This window comes from Epinephelus moara, chromosome 3 (assembly GCF_006386435.1).
Source record: "Epinephelus moara isolate mb chromosome 3, YSFRI_EMoa_1.0, whole genome shotgun sequence".
NCBI classification, from domain to species: Eukaryota; Metazoa; Chordata; class Actinopteri; order Perciformes; family Serranidae; genus Epinephelus; species Epinephelus moara.
Window position 1 is genome coordinate 38,804,045 of NC_065508.1, and position 19,706 is coordinate 38,823,750.

Genomic DNA, 19,706 nt, shown 5'->3' on the forward strand with positions numbered 1-19,706 from the left:
CAGAGGGATGTCGTATGCTGTAAAGCCCTGTGAGGCAAATTGTGATTTGTGATATTGGGCTTTATAAATAAAATTGAATTGAATTGAATTGTAATTCAAGCTTTTGTAAGGAATGTGATAAACTTCGATACTCAAAATCAAGATCACTGTAATTGTTTGCTGGCCTCGATTAAGTCTACATTTATTTCAGTCGAAATGTACTGTAATGGGCAGATGAAGCCCGACCATCAAATGATTTATTTTGTGTGTACTTCAGATAATACTCTATAACCTCTGTGAATATGAACAAGTTTCCTCTCTTCTAGCCAATGTTACAGGGGGAAACACATTATTTCAGACTGCTTTTCCAGTCTGCCAGAGTTTGTATCCCCCCCCACATAATGGGCAGATGAAGCCTGATCATCAAATGATTTATTTTGTGTGTATTTCAGATAATATTCTATAATCTATAACCAGAATTTGTAAACTATACATCAGTATACACATACTACAAATCTATCAATATACACACACTACTAATCAATATACTAATCTATCAATATATACACACTACCAATCAATATACACACTAAACAATATATACATGTAGAAAATCTTCAAGTATACATCAATATATATACACACACACACACACACACACACACACACTACTATATATATATACACACACACTTATGTAAAAGTAGAACTTACATAACAGATGATGAGACAAGACGAGAAAGCCTTTTCTGTTGGTGGCCCTCCAACACACAGATGGTGGAACCACCAAATGCAAATGTCACACTGAATCTGGAAAACAAACAATTTGGGTTTATAATAAGATGTCTTTGGTAAGAAGCTGCACATTGTCATTCTTGTGTTGTTGATGTTACATTGTTTAACATATTTCATGTGGAGTTGAAATATTAAAATCTTGGTAAAATAGAAGAATCCAACATAATTCCTCAAGAGAAATCTCAATAACTTTTATAACATAACACATATTCCATCAATTACAGTTGTTAACAATAATTGATTTTGTTACCCAATTCTGGTCCGTGTCATGCTCCTCTTCCCCACAGAAGTGACATGTGTCTGTTAGGTCATCTGTAAAGAAAAAAAAGGAAAAAAAGAGCATTCTCTCATCATGTATCCACATTGGCATACCATTTAGGTAACTGTAGAATAATTGTGATAACTGCAGAATATGTTTTTATAGCATTTGTAAGGACAAATCTTTGGGTTGCCTAAACATCCCCCGATGACAAATTACTTACCAGTCTCTAGGAGGAGAGTGGTAGCAATTTGCAGCCTGTGTTGGTTTATTGCCTTTTGTGTAGCTGGAAAAGCTACTGTTTGCTTTTTCAAGAGTTTTTCAGCGAACTGAAAAAGACAGTAAGATATTTACAGTACATTAAGGAGGTTTCAAATCCACCACTTTGTAGGGTCACTAAGAGCCTATTATCATCTTACAGAGACAAATCTGCTGTCACAGAATAATGTCTTTGTTTTTGTCATTAGTTGTGTAAAAAAATTGTTTTGGGTAACATTTTAACTGAACAATAGCAGTATAATAGAATATAATAGAGTAATGTCATGGTGAGGACATCGCTCTGTATAGCAAACGTACTTTCACGGCAAAGACTCCACACGAGGTAGCATCCCTTTGTCTGGGATGTGGGACAGTGTCACATCTCCACCTTGAGACATTGCATCCCTTCCCTCGCATGAATGAGTGTCAATGCCAGCAGGACACACACGTTTTTGTATGTAACAAAAACTTAATGTCAATTTTCAATTGATAGTGAACATACTTAATTACACGTTGAAATGTTAATGTATAATTTTAACAGCTGTCCTTACCTTGTTATTTCCAAACATGTCTGGATGTCCTTCTATGACTCCCCCAGTGGATCCAGGAGCAGGGACTTTATTTTGTTTGGGTAGATGACCTATAGTTTTAAAAAATAAAATTACATGTTTCTTTACTTACTCAAGTGTACTATGAAACATATGCACTGAATTTTTCTTCACTGATATAATACAGTTGCAGACTTATATAATAATTAATCATTTTTACCGCTAATTTCCAGTGGTGATGCTCATGTATGATGCCCACAATGATATCATACTCCTGGGGTTGTTGGAATGTGAATGTCCATAAAACATGAACTGAAATGTGAAATAAAATTCAAATAAGTAATTCTTAATAAAAAGTTGTTCAAGGCAATAGGTCGCTCAAAAATATTAATATTTTCATTTAAAAAAAATTTAGCATTAAATATTCCTTATATTACATTCAAATTCAATATACCAATACAGACCTTAAATCTTTGAGTCTTTCTGTTCCACATTGTGGTCATGGCATATGAGTCTATGAATGCTGCTTTGCCTGCATTCATAGACATACATAGACTTTTGCCTGGCTATTGTACTCACGTACCATGATTGAGAGATATGCATTGATTGCCTGAAGAAAATTTAAACAGAATATATTACTTTCCAGAAAAAGACATTGCTAGCTCTATAGCAGTCTTACAAAACAGTCAAACCTATACTTGCAATTTCCTAATTTGTAAATCATGTTTAAATAAGACAATTGTACCTGACTTTCCAACTCCATGTTGGGACCAACTTGCTTAATGTCCCAGTAAAATATTTTGTAGGACCCTATTTTCGAGAGGAGCACATGCACATCCTTTCCTGCCCAGGCATCCTGTACATCTTCCAAAAACAATATAAAAGAATTGTAAGAATCTAGTAAACTGAAGTGGAGTTAGTGGCAATTAAAATGCATCAGCAAATCTATCTAATGACTAAGTACATACATTATTGTAACCCCATTGTCCAAAACATATACAGTGTCATGTCAATCATTAATTGTGATTGAGAGGTAATTATGAGAATAATGTGCTTGCATATTAAAATGTCTAAAATTAAGAAATCTTACATTTCTCTGCAACAGCTTGTGTATATCGAGTTGCTGATGGTGATGCTGGTGGTATGGGTTGAGCTTGTTGGGCAGCAGGTTTGGGCGGTGCTGCAGCTGATCTGGTGGCAGGTTTGGGCGGTGCTGCAGGTGATGGAGTGGCAGTTAATGTGGCGGCAGGTTTGGCCGGTGCTGCAACTGATGGAGTGGCAGCTGATGTGGCGGCAGGTTTGGGCAGTGCGGCAGCTGATCTCTTGGCAGGTTTGGGTGGTGCTGCTGCTGATGGGGTGGCACCTGATGTGGCGGCAGGTTTGGGCGGTGCTGATGTGGCGGCAGGTTTGGGCGGTGCGGCAGCTGAGGAGTCAGCAGGTTTGGGCGGTGCGGCAGATGATTGGGATGATGGAGCAACCACTGAAGCTTTAGCCTTCTTTTTATCCTCCCAGTGTGGCACTCTGGGTGTGTCGGCTATGTGGAGCTTCAAATGATCAATGTTAATTTTGGGGAAGACTGCCCCTTTGTCATCCTCAAGATCTGCACTTTTCCCCTGGATTGCCACAATTTTGTAAGGTCCCAAAAAGTTGGCATCCAACTTTCCCCCCTTCCTCTGTTGGCTCCTTACATTCTGTCTCCAAACTTTGTCCCCGACTTTGAAGACCGGTGTTTTGCCACTAGAATGAATGAATGAATGAATGAATGAATGAATGAATGAATGAATGAATGAATGATTTTTTATGTTTGTGTCATGTCCAAAGACCCGTCCCTTACGGGATTATAAGACACCAAAAACATCAGTATACAATATCACATTCACTTCACTTAAATAGAAGCTACACAATTTACACACAAAAAAAAGAAATAGTTCTTTCTCCAAAAATCTAAATAAATATAATCACATATATGTTGTTCTTGTTCGTTTATCCCAGGACTTCTTTAAATATTCATCAAGTGCAAATACTTAATGATCAAAAATCCATTTGAGTCTCTCTGCATCACTTAACCACATCAAATCAGAATTCTTACACCTGTTAACTAATTTCTGATGCAACTCATGATACAGAGGAACTATACTATTCCCAAATTTGACACATATTGCCAGAACAAAATTAACAAGATGTAATTAACAAGATGTCAGCACCAAAATAAGGTGATATCTTAATTGAAACATAAGATAATAATTCAAAGAGCTTTGTAAAAAATAATATTTAATATATCAACAACATGTAGCCAATTTCTGCCTATGACTGAATTACTTACGGCATTGGCAAACTCTTTCCCCTGGTCAGTGAGAATCCTTTTGGGGGCTTCAAACTGATGGACAAATTTGATAATGCATGCCGTGACTTCCTTGGCTGAGTTAGTCTTCAACGGGTAAGCCTGTGGCCATTTAGTGAAGTAATCTATCATTACACAGATGTACTGATGTCCATTTTTGGTAGGTGAAAGTTTTCCAATGAGGTCCATCCCGACCAATTCAAATGGCTGAGAAACCTTACATAGAAAGAGATTTGCACATTAAAATAGTTTACTTACAGACACTGCTTAATTTATAATGCATAGTTTATAAATATACATTTGAGAAGTTTCTGAACAATCAAAATATGTGATTTAAAAGGCACTCAATGCATTTTTTCGACAACTTTGTTAAATCAACATTTCAACATTTTATTTAAGTCATGTACCTTTTACACACATTTTTTTTTGCAGTGTTTGGATGAACTAACCTGTATTGGAGTGTATTCTGTAGGCTTTTTTAATGATACCCCGCCAGCCTGACATGATGCGCATTGGGAAACCTGATGATGACATGTTATGTAAAAAAGGCAATTTATTAATGAACACATGTAATGTAAATACCAGAGTAAAGTTTTTTTTATATAAAAAAAAAGAAGTTCCAGAGAAATGGTTATGTCCATGACATTATAAGCCTCATCATAGAATAATTATATATGGTTTGTATGTATTGCTGACTTACCCACTTGTTGATGTCTACAGACATCCCTGGCCAGTAGAATTTCTTCAAGATGCTTTCTCTGGTTTTGGTCTGGCCAGTGTGTGCCCCAATAGGGCTGTCATGAAACTCAACAAAAATTTTATTGGCCTCATCAGCACCACAGACCACTTTTGTTTTAATGGTTTTGGCCGTCCCTTTATAGTGCCAGTAGTACAGCTCTCCTCCTAAATGGAAGCAAAAAACGGATCGGATTGGCAAGATATGACATATATTACATCTATAGACTATACCAAGGCATTTTTCTTGCAATAATGATGCTAATATCACATCTCTCTAACACATTATTAACAGGTTCCATCAAACATGTTGTTTGATTGTGTTTTCAGTGTTTTGTTTTCTGTTTGCCCTGTGTTTTCCCTCCTGGGTTCTTGGACTCTTCCTGTCTTTCCCTGCATGCCTGTCCTGTACTGCAGAGTTCACCTCAATGGATATTTAAGCCAATACCAAACCTAAACCCTATGCCATTTACACAATTGAGATATAGAATTACATCTCATGTGTTTAACTATAATTAAAGACTGATGTATTTTTTAGATATGCTTTTATACAGTTACATTAGTACTGGTATTGGTTTCAGTGCACAGGGTTTTGGTCAGGTATATGCTTAAATATTGGCCATGGTGGTGAACTCTGTACTTTAGTGGGTGTTGTTTCCCACATTCATACAAGTTCTTTGCTACAGGACGGAGAGATTTAGAAGATCTTCTGTGCCCACAGCCACCAGACTTTTTAATTCTTCAGTAAATGGTAGATGAGCTGCCTGACAATTGAATTTCCCTTTGGGGATCAATGAAATGATTCATATTCTTATTTTTATTCTTATTCTTATTTAGGCACACCTGTGTAATAAGCCAGGTCACATTGACTATAGGCCTACTTTATTACCAGTGGTAGAAAGTAACTAAGTACATTCACTCACGTTATGTTTGTAAGGTACTTGTACCTTATTTCCATTTTATGGTACTTTATACTTCCACTCCGCTACATTTCAGAGGGAAATATTGTACTTTCCACCCCACTGCCTTTATTTGACAACTGTCAAAAGAGGTAAAACTCCCAAATATTTCACAAAACTACAAATATTAAAGAAGAGTTCTGAAAAACAAACCCAAATTAAATTTTACATAGCATAACTGTTTTTTGTTCCCTTCTACTCTATGATCTCAAGACCCCTCAGATTTATTTCATAGCCCACACAAAGCAGTTCAAGCTAGGTCCACCTCAAGCATCTGTAACAATAAAATGCTGCTTATGCAACAACTTATCATTTTTAAAAAGTACTTTGTTAGATGTATTTAATATATCAGTATAAATTTCTGAAAAATGAGTAATTTTACTTTAATACTTTAAGAAAAATTAGCTGACTTGTTATGTGCTTTTACTTAAGTACTTTTATTTGTAATGAAGTGGGTACTTTTACAACGTGTTATTGATACTTTTACTTAAGTAAAGAATCTGACAACTTATATCACCACTGTTTATTACAACATAATATACTGTCTCAAATTTAATGTGTATTGTATTGCACAGCTGTTGCATTACAGTGTAGGACAGTGTCAATAACGGTTTATGACAAGGACTTCTTTGTCAGGTAAAGGTCAAAAAAGCATGTTTTTCATACGTTCATAAATTGGAAATATTGCAGAGTAATTGGGTCAAAGAAAGCCCTTAGGCCGAAACGAATTAGTGTTCTTTGTGCTATCCAATAACAGTAAACCATCAGGATCTCCTTAGTACTGTGAAATATTTTGTCATTTCGTGTTTTTGCTTTGATTAATTGACGTTGCTTATCTTACCTTCAATGGCGTACAAGGACGCTTTTCTTCGAAGAAGAAATTTCTCACTCTTAGAGAAATTAGCAGGGTATTCATTCTTCATTTTATACTTGATAATCCTCTCATAATCGGTCGGATCCATCGTCTGGCGGTGCTGAGTAAATAGCTTTTTGTATCTGTGAAACGCTGACAAAACTGTAGGCTTATGTTATTGACTCGCAACCTAACGTTGACCTAACCCCTGACATCACCCAATTTGCATAATTAATTGAAGGGATCAAGTTTCCAGATACAGCAGGTTGAAAAAGCAGTCTGAAATAATGTGTTTCCCCCTGTAACATTGACTAGAAGAGAGGAAACTTGTTCATATTTACAGAGGTTATAGAGTATTATCTGAAGTACACACAAAATAAATCATTTGATGATCAGGCTTCATCTGCCCATTATGTGGGGGGGATACAAACTCTGGCAGACTGGAAAAGCAGTCTGAAATAATGTGTTTCCCCCTGTAACATTGGCTAGAAGAGAGGAAACTTGTTCATATTCACAGAGGTTATAGAGTATTATCTGAAGTACACACAAAATAAATCATTTGATGATCAGGCTTGCTTTGGTTTTTCAGTTCAGTGCAGTGTGTAATACGACGTTAAGACGTACAGAAAAATAAAAGCATTTATTTTGATGGGTGAGCCATGTGTTACTTTGCAAAACCTTGTTGATAAATTACAACACTAAAACGATGAATTAAACAATGCAATTGTTGGTAGTTTTCATTTACATGAGTGAAATCAAGTGCAGTGCTGTAGCTCCACCTTCGCTGAATGCATGCGTGCTCCCGTGGCCAGGGGAAACACTTCCTATCGGGGGTAAGTACCGGACTATGAATGTGGATAGACAGGGAGAAACACACGCAAGCCTAAGACGTGGTAAGATACGATATTCCTCACTTTATGAAGTGACTGATAACAAGATCTGTATAATCGATTGTAAAGAAATTCGTCAGGTTTTTATTTTGTAGACAATTGATCTGGATTTATAGCGTGATGGGATGACAGCTGCATTCGTGAGTAATCCATCCAAGAGTAATGTGTGTGCAAAGCTGTATGAAAGCTCTGTTATACATCATTTTATTGTAACTTTATCATTTTTTTCGCCGTGAAAACGTTGGACTAGCTTGTCGGAAAGCTACTGTTCCGCTGTTTCATGTGATATGCGTGGCTTCTCGCTATGACACACAGTCGCGCAGAAAATCCACAGAGAAGAACAGGTGTGAATTTTGACGCACTATGCGTTGTTCGGGCCCATAGGGTTAAAGGTTTTAAAGTCCGAACTATCGAGAAAAAAAAAGCTTTCACACTGCAAAAGTCCGAACCATGATTTCGTTTGGTCCGGACCGAGACCACCTATTTTGGTCAGACCAAATTTCGGGTCTTTGGTCCGGACCATGGTCCGGGGGAGCTTTCACACCTGTAAATTTGGTCCGGATCAAACAGAAAAGTCCTAAAGTCCGGACCAAACGAGGTAGGTGTGAAAGCACCCTTAATGAGTTGACGTTAGCTAGTTAGCTAGCTAAGAGTGAAGGATGCGTTGGATAACGCAAATAAACTCAAAATGGAGGGGTTTGGAAATCCTGTTACTACCATATTCAGCTGAATAGCACAAAGACAAGATGTTACACTTGTGTTTAGAATGATGCTCTTTGTTTTTCATGCTTATATGTTTAATCCTTTGGTTTTATTTACGTTTTCATAGCATTCCATCCTTTTTAAAACTGAGGTTGTTGAGTTAAAATGAAAGGAAATGTTGATTTTCTGTTTGAATAGTATGGATAGTTAGCAGTTGTTTATGAGAGAGATTGTTTAACTAGTCGGCAATGATAATATGATACATATCACATATGACGCGGAGCTAGTTCAGGCAAGACAACAAATCCTGATCAACTGATCAGTCAAATGCTCTCCTCATCTGAGAAGGGCGGGCTATTTAAATCCTCGGCTTTCCCGATAATTCCTGGCTACTCTGCTGCTTGTTTCTGCCACTGCTCGTGCTGCTTGCTCTGGCTGCCTATGAAATTTCTCAGCCCCACCACCTCCTCAGCATCCACCTGTGGGCTTTTTTTCTTTGATCTCCTGCGGGGGAATGCTATTCATTCCCTGTAATGTCTGTCAAGCAGATCATTTATTGGGAAATGAATAAAATGAGACAGAGCCTGATGCCAAATTTGCTACAGCCATGCTAACATTATTTATCTTATGTTTATGCTCATACAATAAGAATTAAAGTTCTCTGACTGAAATTCAAGTAATATTTTTTTCTAACTTCTTGGCATGAACTCTCTTATTCTAGGTGCCAAATCTGATGACCTATTGTCCCCTGAATGGGTACCAGCTGTCTTCACACACAGACCAGCCACCAAGAAGAGGAAAAGAGAGAAAGACATGGAGAGGTATGAGCAGCACAGCAGAATGAAGAACAAGAGGGTGGAGCAAGATTCAGTGGATGTCTTCCTAGAGTTGTCATCAGTGCCTGATGCTGAGCCGGCACCACCTGCTGAGGATGAGCAATGGTGTCAAAACAGAATGTGCAAGGAAAAGTTTGACAGATTACAAAGGGAATGTAATAAGCTTAGGGAAAAAACCAAAGGTTTAAAGACAGTATTAAATCAGGAACATTTGATGAATTGGCTTTTGAAAATCATGATGAAAAAGTGAAAACAATGACCGGAATCCCCACATATTCCAAGCTACAAGTAGTTTTAATACTTCTGATATCATTTCTACAGACTGGTACACATCTATCTCCCTTTCAGCAACTTCTCTTAACTCTTATGAGGCTGAAAATGAACCTTTCCCTTTCACTGCTCAGTTGTCTTTTTAGGATCTCAATTCCAACTGCCAGCAGAACATTTCGGAACACCATTGAAGTGATACATGCAAGGCTTGTCCCAACACTCGTGTTTTGGCCAAATCGAGAAGAGCTCCAGCACAGCTCTCAATGCCCATGGTATTTAGACAGGTCTGCCTGTATTATTGACTGCTTTGAAATTTTTATCAAAAGCCAAGAGACCTAAGAGCAAGAGCACAAACCCACTCAAAATACTAACATCATCATACCATGAAGATGGTATAACACCACAAGGAACAGTGTCTTTCATATCAAAAGGCAGCAGAACATCAGACACTTGACACAAACACTTGACTGAGAACTGTGTTTTTTTTAGATCGCCTAAACCCAGGTTATGTGATATTGGCTGATAGAGGCTTTGATGTGGCAGATTCAGTTGGTCTGTACAATACTGAGCTTAAGATCCCAGCCTTTACCAAAGGCAAAAAGCAACTGGGTCCCGTGATGTTGGAGTCAACACAAGTTGCACTTGCATCACTACAGATCCATGTAGAGAGTCATAGGCGAGGCTAGAAATTGGTACACCATACTTCAAAGTACAGTAGGAATTCAAATGTGTGAAGCTGAGCATCCAAAAGGTGTAATTCCTCTAGACAAAATAGCCCCTGTGTGCTGTGCACTGACAAATTTGGCTCCCTCAGTTGTTCCTTTAGGCTAAACTCTAATGTTTACACAGTGGATTATTTTCATCAATGAAGTAATGACTGACACTAATAAGTTCATAGTTTTAATCAAAAATATTTATTTCATGTTACTTGAATTTCTCCATTTCATTTTGTCCACGTCTGTATATACATTTTTACATATTTTTGGAACACTTTTGCTTTGTGTGTTAAATAAAACACTTCAAACTTATACTGTGTTCTTTTTTTCCTGTTTTCCCTCTTTTGTTTATTTCCCGCACACAGTTGCTGCATTTCCAACTTGACATTTTCAAACGTGTGGTGTAAAGTTTCAAACAACATTTGTGCATGTAGTCTTTTACAGATTCCTGACTTGCACTGAAGTCTGTCATCATTATGCAGGACAGACACCCCACAGTAACATCCTTTGCCCTCAGATGGTTTGGTGGCATGTGATGTGAGGCTGTAGACACACTTTGCTAGTAGCTGTGGAATGATGCACTTCTGGACAAACGTGTACCTTTTTACAGATGGTGTCAAGAAAGACATGATCAGGCAGGATTCTCTCTGTGAATTTCCCCTTTGCCTCCCTTCCCTAGTCCCCAGAGAGCAAAGTCACAGTAGCTAGCCTGTGAAAGGTGAATCTGTGTTTGCACCTGAAAATAGTACTGATGGTCCCTCTTCAATGAAAGTTTGCCCTTAACCTCTTGCAGACAAAATGTGCTGTCTTGTCTGCTTTTCTCCATTAATGTGCTCTCCTGAAGGCTGCTGGGCGCCTTAACCTCCAACAGACCCATCTCATGCCTTTGAGAAATTGGTTAAGTGTTGTTGAATGTTTTTTTGTTTGTTTTTTAAATGCAGTCAGCTGCAAATGAAATATAAATAACTGTATGTCTGCTTCTCACTTTGGTTTTATTCATATTCCACAAATTAAACAAAGTAAAAGTTTATTCAGTGGCTATTTTAACTTGTAGTATCTTTTACCCACACACATCCTGTCTCATCCTGCTGAGTAGATAAACATGTGGAAGAAGACAGAGGTGGTGGTCACCTCCACCTCCATCTCCACCACATCTGACAGAGGCAGAGAAGCTGGTCCTGAGTCAGTTATCTACAGATAGGCTAGTCCTTTTTTTTGTTTTTAAATATGTATGTTTTTATTGCACTGTGTGGGCTGAGCACCCCACGATTTCATTGTACCATGTACAATGACAATAAAGTCTATTCTATTCTATAAGTTATTTGTTATCCTTAATGTGGTGGCAAATTAAAAACAAAGACTTTGAAACTGAGATGTTGGAAAAAAAATATAGGCCATGCCTACTGATTGTGTCACAACTGAACCTGAATCTGAACCCAAATGCACAACTCAGAGACGGATTAAAGTGCAAATAAACAATCTTTAATTTCAAAGTAACAAAGGAAAATCGCTCATACAGAGGAAAATCTAAAACCAAATCAGAATAACAAAAAATCACTCTTACGAGGAAAACAACAAGGATCGAGGAAAAGGCTAGATAAAGTATAAAATTAACATAAAACTTGACAATGGCAAAAGCTGAGCAAAGTATCAAAAGAATACATAACCTGATAAACCATAAATAGGACATGGAGGGCCTCAGACTTGACGAGACAAGACGAACTGGCACAGGACAAAGGGAAACACAGACTATATGTACCCACACACACAAGGTAATGGGAAACAGGTGGAAACAATCAGGGCAGGGCAGACAATCAGACCGGTGGGAACACACGAGAGGAAGGGGCAAGTTACCTGAAACGAGAGGAGAGTTGGATGTCAAAATAAAACAGGAAGCCACGAGACAACATAGACACAAGACAGAACTAAAAATAACTAACTTGACTTCTTGGACATGACATATACCCTACTAGGGACAAAAGTGTCCTTTGCAAGTTCTGTTTTCTTTATATCTTTGCAGTGGTTATGTTTTTAGCCATGATATTTATTATTATTATTATTATTATTATTTATACTTATTTTGGAATTTCAAAGACAAACCCTATATTCTACTTTTCTGCACTGTGTAGCAAAAATAGTCACACTCTTCCTGTTAAGGGACATAAGTGTCCTCTTCCAAAACAGCATAAAAATATCATACGTTAATATTTTTTTCCACTTTTTTTTNAACTGTCTGTGCTCTTGTAGCTACGCCTTTATTCTGGCAGCGGTGTAGGGTGATGAATTCTCCACCAGGTAAAATGTAAACATCGTCGAAGTCGAGCTTCGGCAGGGACCTGGTGTTTTTTTTAACGGCGTATACAGCAGCCGGTGCTGTGTATGGGTCGCAATTGCCCTGTACTTCCTAATTCCTTTTATATCTTTCCTTCTCGGCTGCTGACAGAAAGTTGCAGTGAAAGTCCACTTCAGCAGAGTGCAAGCCATAGCTACATCAATGCATAGAACAACACTGCCATCTACTGGATGACGGTGTTGCTTTGTGTGAATCACGAGCTATTTGTTTGTGGATCTGTGTGGATTTCGACAGGAACGTCTCAAAATTACGTCATTGAGGAAAGAGATGCATGTGTGTGATAGGTGATCCACAAATGCTGAATCACACTTCACAAACAGAATTTTCAGTTTTACAAATGCCTTTTTTTTTTTTTTTTACAAGTGAAAAAATGATATATTTACAAATACACATCTATTTGCAAAAAAAAAATACAAGTTACAAATTAAAAATTTGTATTTGTGAATAGCAAAACACGTGTGCAGATCAAGAAATATTTGTAGATCACCCTCTGTGCATTTACAGGTATTAATGAGACAAATCTAACCCCATAGATTTTACACAGCATGTCAGCATCCCACAATAAAAGAGGTGTGACAGGTAGGACATGTAACACTGTAGTATCAGCCTCTAGTGTGACTAAAGAAATAAAAAGATATCCCACAAAAACAAAGAGAAGAACAAATGCAAAACTAAGATGTGTTTCAGAAAATGTGTGGAATGGTTTAGAAACGGGAATGAAAGTGTGTAATACACACAATGGATTTTAAAAGTTAGTGTTTTTCATTTTCTTTTATATCAGACAAGATAAGGTTTGTTGTAGGCTACCTTTGTTTGTTTTACCAAACCCCCTCGATGATGAGGCAGTGGAGATAACGAAGCGGGCCTGCAGGACGATGAACCGGGATGAGGGAACATACACGTTGTCACATACCTGGAGCGCCGTCCTCGAGGAGAGACCTGACAGTAGGGGGTGTAGTCGCCCTGTCAAATAACATCAGCTGATATAAGGCACGTCACCAATGACATCTGGTGACGTTTCTGAGGAGACGGAAGACACCCGTCGAAACATGTCAAGGTAAAACAAACCTTACCTTGTCTGATATAAAAGAAAATGAAAAACACTAACTTAACACTTAGAAAGAATGTAGGTGACATGCATAGGCCTATGTTTTTTGGAGGTTTTTTAAACGCACGCGCGATTTATTACTATTTCGCGCGCCTGGCTATCGGCGCTCGGCCTACTCCCACCAACTGCAGCAGGAGGACGGACATCAAGAGGACTGATTCCATCTGTCTATTCATTGTGTTATCCATTGTTTTACATGTTTGACATGTATGTTCTTATACTGTGGTTCTGGCAGAAGCATCTGTACAGTTTTGTAACCTGGATTTGAGTGTAGCTTTTCAGTAAATACGTTGAAAAAAAACTTCATATGACATAGCCTATTGATGTTTCTTTATTTCCTCACTCTTCCCTCATCTTTCACATTCATCAGGTCCACCTGAGCATTTAAAACAAACACTTTCTTCTGCTCTGTAGCTTTCCCCTCTTCCAAATGGACCCATATTGCACGCACAGCCTTTTAAACTATTGTTTTTATAAAACGCGCGCGAATTAGAAAGCGCGCGTGCGTTTAAAAAAAATAAATAACATATGCATGTCACCTCCCAGTCTCCGTAAGAATGAACTGCTATGGATGATTTTAAAAGTTATTAAACACAAGATGATTAACAAATATAAAACTGAAGTATGAACACCAGAGTGTACATGAAATGTGCTGGGGATTTTTGGGATAATAGGCCTATGTAATGTAGCCTATAAATATTGTTCCTTTCTTTTATGGGTCTGTGTAATTTAAAAGGGGGCTGATAAAAGTAATGAACGTTAAAAGGGTAGGTGTAATAAGCTTAGGCTTCAGCCTACACCTTTAGGTCCTGTTTTGTCTATCTTTTGTTTTTTTTTAATGATAAGGAAAGCCTTAACTTAATGTTTATTTGTTGTCTATCTATCAGAGTATTTGAGTTTTATAAGTTGGAAAATAACTGAAATAAACTAAACTAATACTAGAAACATACGGGTTGGCAGGGCTTTATAAACAATAACAATGGCATCTATCATAGTTCATATTCAAGTAAAAAACATGGAGTGGCTATTTTGGTGCATAAGAAATTGAATTTTCTAGTTATTAAGGAACAAAAGGATGAGGAAGGAAGAATGATATGTTTGGAAGCAAAAATTAATGGAATAAAAGTTAATTTATGTAATATATATGCTCCAAGCGTGGAAGATCCGGGTTTCTTTCATAAAATAAATAAATTAGTGGGAGGGAAAGATGATGGGCATACAGTTATTGCTGGGGATTATAATCAGGTTTTAGATGGGGCCCTAGATAAAACCACTTTCCCGAATAATGTACCTAAAGATAGAATGGCAATTAAACTATTGATGAAGGATAATGGATTGATTGATATATGGCGGCTTGTCAATCCCAGAGAGAATATACATTCTGTTCTCATAATCACAAATTTCATTCCAGGATTGATTATTTTCTGATTAGTAAAGATTTGGTTGAGACTGTCTCAGATTGTTTGATAGGATCCATAGCACTTACTGAACATGCTGCAGTGCAACTAGGTTTAATATTGGAGTCAGATAGGGTAAAGAAAAATAGATGGAGGATGAACATATCTCTGTTTCAAGATCCCCAATTCAATAATTTGATAAAAGAGGAACTTGACCATTTTTTTCGGCTGAACATTGGTTCAACCGATAGGGTTGGAACGGTTTGGGAGGCCTCTAAGGCTTATATAAGAGGAAAAATTATAGCTTATTCCAGTAGAAAAAAAAGAGAACAAACACAAAGAATAAATAATCTTGAGTCTAGGCTCAAAGAACTAGAGAAAACAATATCTGGAAAATATAATGATACAGTATTTAAACAAATATGTGACCTGAAACTTCAAATAAATGAAATATACAACAAAAAAGCAGAGTACGTCCTATTTAGACTAAAAAGTAATTTTTATGAGAGTGGCGAAAAATCAGGGAAATTACTGGCTAGACAGCTGCGTCAAAAGGAGTCTAGTCATGCTATAGCCGCTGTTAAAAATAATAAAGGGGAATTGTTGACAAACACTAAGGAGATTATTAAGACATTTGCAAAATTTTTATAACCAGCTTTACAAATCAGAAATTAATCCAAAGGTGAGTGATTATGAAGCATTCTTCTCAAAGACTGATTTGCCAGAAATATCAATTGATCAGAAAGATTATCTTGATAGCCCTATAACAGTAGAGGAGGTTAAAAGTGCTATTTTATCGATGAAGGCCGGAAAGTCGCCTGGTTTAGACGGCTTTCCCTCAGAATACAAAAAGAGCATGGTTGCAGATCTGATGACAAGTTTGGGGGGGACACAATCAGTTGTGATTTTTTTTTAATTGCACGCATGCAAATCATGCCCACAGAGCGCTTGAGATTGCCAGCATATTTCACGATTTCATAGAGGCTCATCACCATCACCAAGTCATTCAAAAAGCACTACAAAGAGAATCATATGCTTACCTTTACTGTTTATTTCTCTTAAACAGCCAGTAGTACATGGAACCAGCCATCACCCTCCTTTTCACTGCTTCGCTGTTAGTTAATGCTACTTCTAGTTTCAGGGTCTCAGGCATGTTATGTCCACTCACGTTCTCATCTCTCGCCTCTCACGGATTCCCATTTCTCCTCATCATCTTCCCTTTCTCCCAGTATATAGGACTACTGTATACATTTGTTCAATTTCAATCATTTAAGCTATTTAGAATTGGGGGGGACAATTTGTGTTTTTCAGAATTTGGGGGGGACATGTCCCCCCCGTCCCCCCCGGGATCTGCACCCGACATACCTCTTATAATAAGAGGTATGTCGACAAACTAGCCCCTATCCTTGTGACAGTGTTTAAAGAATCATTCATATTTGCCCCTATCCTTGTGACAGTGTTTAAAGAATCATTCATATTTGGTAAGCTACCAGAAACATTTAATGAAGCTTTAATTTCTTTAATTACTAAAAAGATAAAGACCTAAAGGACCCAGGAAGTTTTAGGCCCATCAGTCTAATTAATGTGGACTGCAAAATTCTTACAAAGGTCCTCGCTAAGAGGGTAGAAAATATTTTACCATCCGTAATACATGCGGATCAAGTAGGATTTATAAAAGGAAGGTCATCCACAGATAGACATCTGTTACATCTCATACAGCTCAATCAGAACGAAAATATACCAATAGCTGCCTTTCCGCTAGATGCGCAAAAGGCGTTCGACAGGTTGGAGTGGGGCTTTTTGCAACATACTCTTAGGGTATTCGGATGTGGGGAGGGTTTTATTAATTGGATGAATGTGATTTATGCAGATCCCAGAGCTGCAGTAATAACAAACGGAATAATATCACCCTTTTTTAAGTTAACTCGTGGTACTAAACAAGGAGATCCTCTCAGTCCTTTACTTTTTATATTATTTTTGGAACCTCTAGCTGCTGCTATTAGGCCAGAAATGGATATTAAAGGGGTTGTGCAGGGCGAAGAGGAGCACAAGATGTTTCTGTACGCAGATGATATTTTATTACTGATCAAGGACCCCATAATTCAATTCCCAATGTTTTATCTATAGTTGAATCCTTCTCAAATATGCTATGTAATAAACTGGCAAAAATCTGAAGGTATGCCAATATCAACAGGGTGTAACCAATCACTTATTTCCAAATGTGGATTTAAATGGATCCCAACTGGAATGAAATATTTAGGTATTAGGCTATGTCCAGATATTGAAAATATTATTTCTATTAACATGTCTCCTTTAATTAAAAAAATTAGAATAAATCTGGACAAATGGAAACTATTAAATTTAACATTATGGGGGAAAATTAATATCATTAAGATGAATGTAGCTCCACAATTTAATTATATCTCTATGATGGTACCAGTAATTATTTCTGATGGAATTTTCAAACAATATAATCTTCTGATTACAGACTTTTTGTGGAGTGGAAAAAAAACGAGAATAGCTCTGAAAAAACTGTTTGCCTCAAGAGAATGTGGTGGATTGGCCCTCCCTAATGTGGAGTTGTATAACATTGCATTTGAAATGAATAAATTAACAAGGCATTGGGCAAAACATGGATCTAACCCATGGGTAAAAATAGAGGAGGTGTTAGCAGCTTCATTTGGGGTTGTAGGAATGTTATCTAAGAAGAATATAGTAACACAGACAAAAGAGAGGAGCCTAATTTTACAGCACTCTCAGTGGGCGTGGGCGAGAGCATACAGACTTTTGGGGCTTTCACAATATAAGCAAAGTTATTTCTCTATATGGAATAATTCTTCGATCTGTATAGGAAAAAAGCCGTTTTTTTGGGATACATGGATGACAAAAGGGATACATGGTGTCAGCGATCTTTATAAAGACTGTACATTTATATCATTTGAGGACCTTAAAGAGAAATTTGATTTAACTGATAAAGGGGATTTTTGGAAGTATTTGCAGCTCAGGAGTAGTATGAAATCCACTTTTAAGCTGGAAAGGGTAGAGGAAGAGGAGAATGAGGTCCAAAAATTTCTTAATTTACCACATAGTTTACATTCTGCATCAGGATTTTATAAGAAAATGTCAAATATACAAAAAAGAATGTGTGAAAGTCTGAGATTGATATGGCAAAAGGACCTCGGTAAAGAGATTAATGAGGAAACATGGCAAGATGTGATTTCAAATGTGGGATGGGCTACGAGGGATGTGAAATGTAAGTTTATCCACTATAAAATTGTACACAGATATTATTTCACATCCCTGAAACTGTTTAAAATGGGATTAACCCAGGACAAAAAGTGCTGGAAATGTAATAAAGAAGAGGGTACATTTCTTCATGCTATATGGGGTTGTCCAAGGGTACTTCCTTTCTGGAAAATGATACTGAAAAAATTTGAAGAGTGGCTTAAAATACCTCTACTAGAATCACCACAGCTATGTCTGTTAGGAGACAAGTCTCTCATACCCTCAAGCATAACTAAGGCAGAGCTTGGATTGATATTAACAGGTTGTATGGTAGCGGCCAGAATCATTTTACGGAACTGGAAGAGCCCATGTAAACCAGAATTTGCAGAGTGGCTTAAGCTTATGACAGAGACAGCTGCTTTTGAGAATATGATTGCCAGGGTAAACAATGTCCCAAGCAAAATAAGCCAAATGTGGCAGGCTTTTCTGGCTTGCATTAGGGATGGTGTAGGGTCCTAGTTGACAGGATGGGTATGTGTATTTATATGTATGGGGATGCACGATGTGTCGGTGAAGATTCTCAGTCATCCAGGTCATGGTAATCGTAAGTGCTAATATCGTAGGCAACTGGACTTGCTGGCGTTTCTTGAAGACGTTTCACCTCTCATCCAAGAAGCTTCTCCAGTTCTAAATGACTGGTATGAAGTTGCAGGCTATAAACCCTGTGTGGTTGGGAACCCTTGTAGAGTCGTAGGGGTCATGTGACTCACATGGTGGCCAGGTGGGTCAACAACTCACATTGTGACCTTAACGACTCTGAAACTAAGAGCTCATATGACCCCTACGACTCTGCAAGGGTTCCCACCCACACAGGGTTTATAGCCTGCAACTTTGTACCAGTCATTTAGAACTGAAGAAGCTTCTTGGATAAGAGGTGAAACGTCTTCAAGAAACGCAAGCAAGTCCAGTTGCCTACGATATTAGCACTTACGATTACAGTCCTTGTTATATGGCAGCTAATCTCATCGTCTGCTTGGAGGGTAAGGAGCTCCTGGACCTCATTGTTGGACAGTTTTGGCTGTTGTTCCTGTTCTTTGAGTTAGCTGCTAACTGCTTTCAGCTGCTTTTTAAGGCTGAATCCAAATGTCTGGACTTCACTGCAGTTGCAGACTCGCGGACGTTGCAGACGCATTTCTGGGAAGTCTGGGGGTGGTGAGGGCTGTCCAAATCCACAGTTCATCCAGTCCACAAGGGGCCTCAAGCGGACTCTCTGCGGACTTCCAGAGAGTCTGCGTGGGGAGCAAACTTCAGCAGACCTCACTGATTGAATAACCCACAATTTGTTCAATACAGACATGACATGGTAGTACTTGAATTGTGTTCAACAACATCATGATCAGTGTTGTGCTAGTTACTGAGAAAAAGTAACTCGTTACCGTTACTAGTTACTTCATTAAAAAGTAACTCAGTTAGTAACCCAGT

At 37.9% G+C, this 19,706-nt stretch overlaps 1 pseudogene; it reads left to right on the top strand.

The window, feature by feature from the left end:
* LOC126388151 (uncharacterized) overlaps positions 1-12,416 on the top strand; it is a 14,987-nt pseudogene extending 2,571 nt beyond the window's left edge.
* Positions 12,417-19,706: the final 7,290 nt, after the last annotated feature.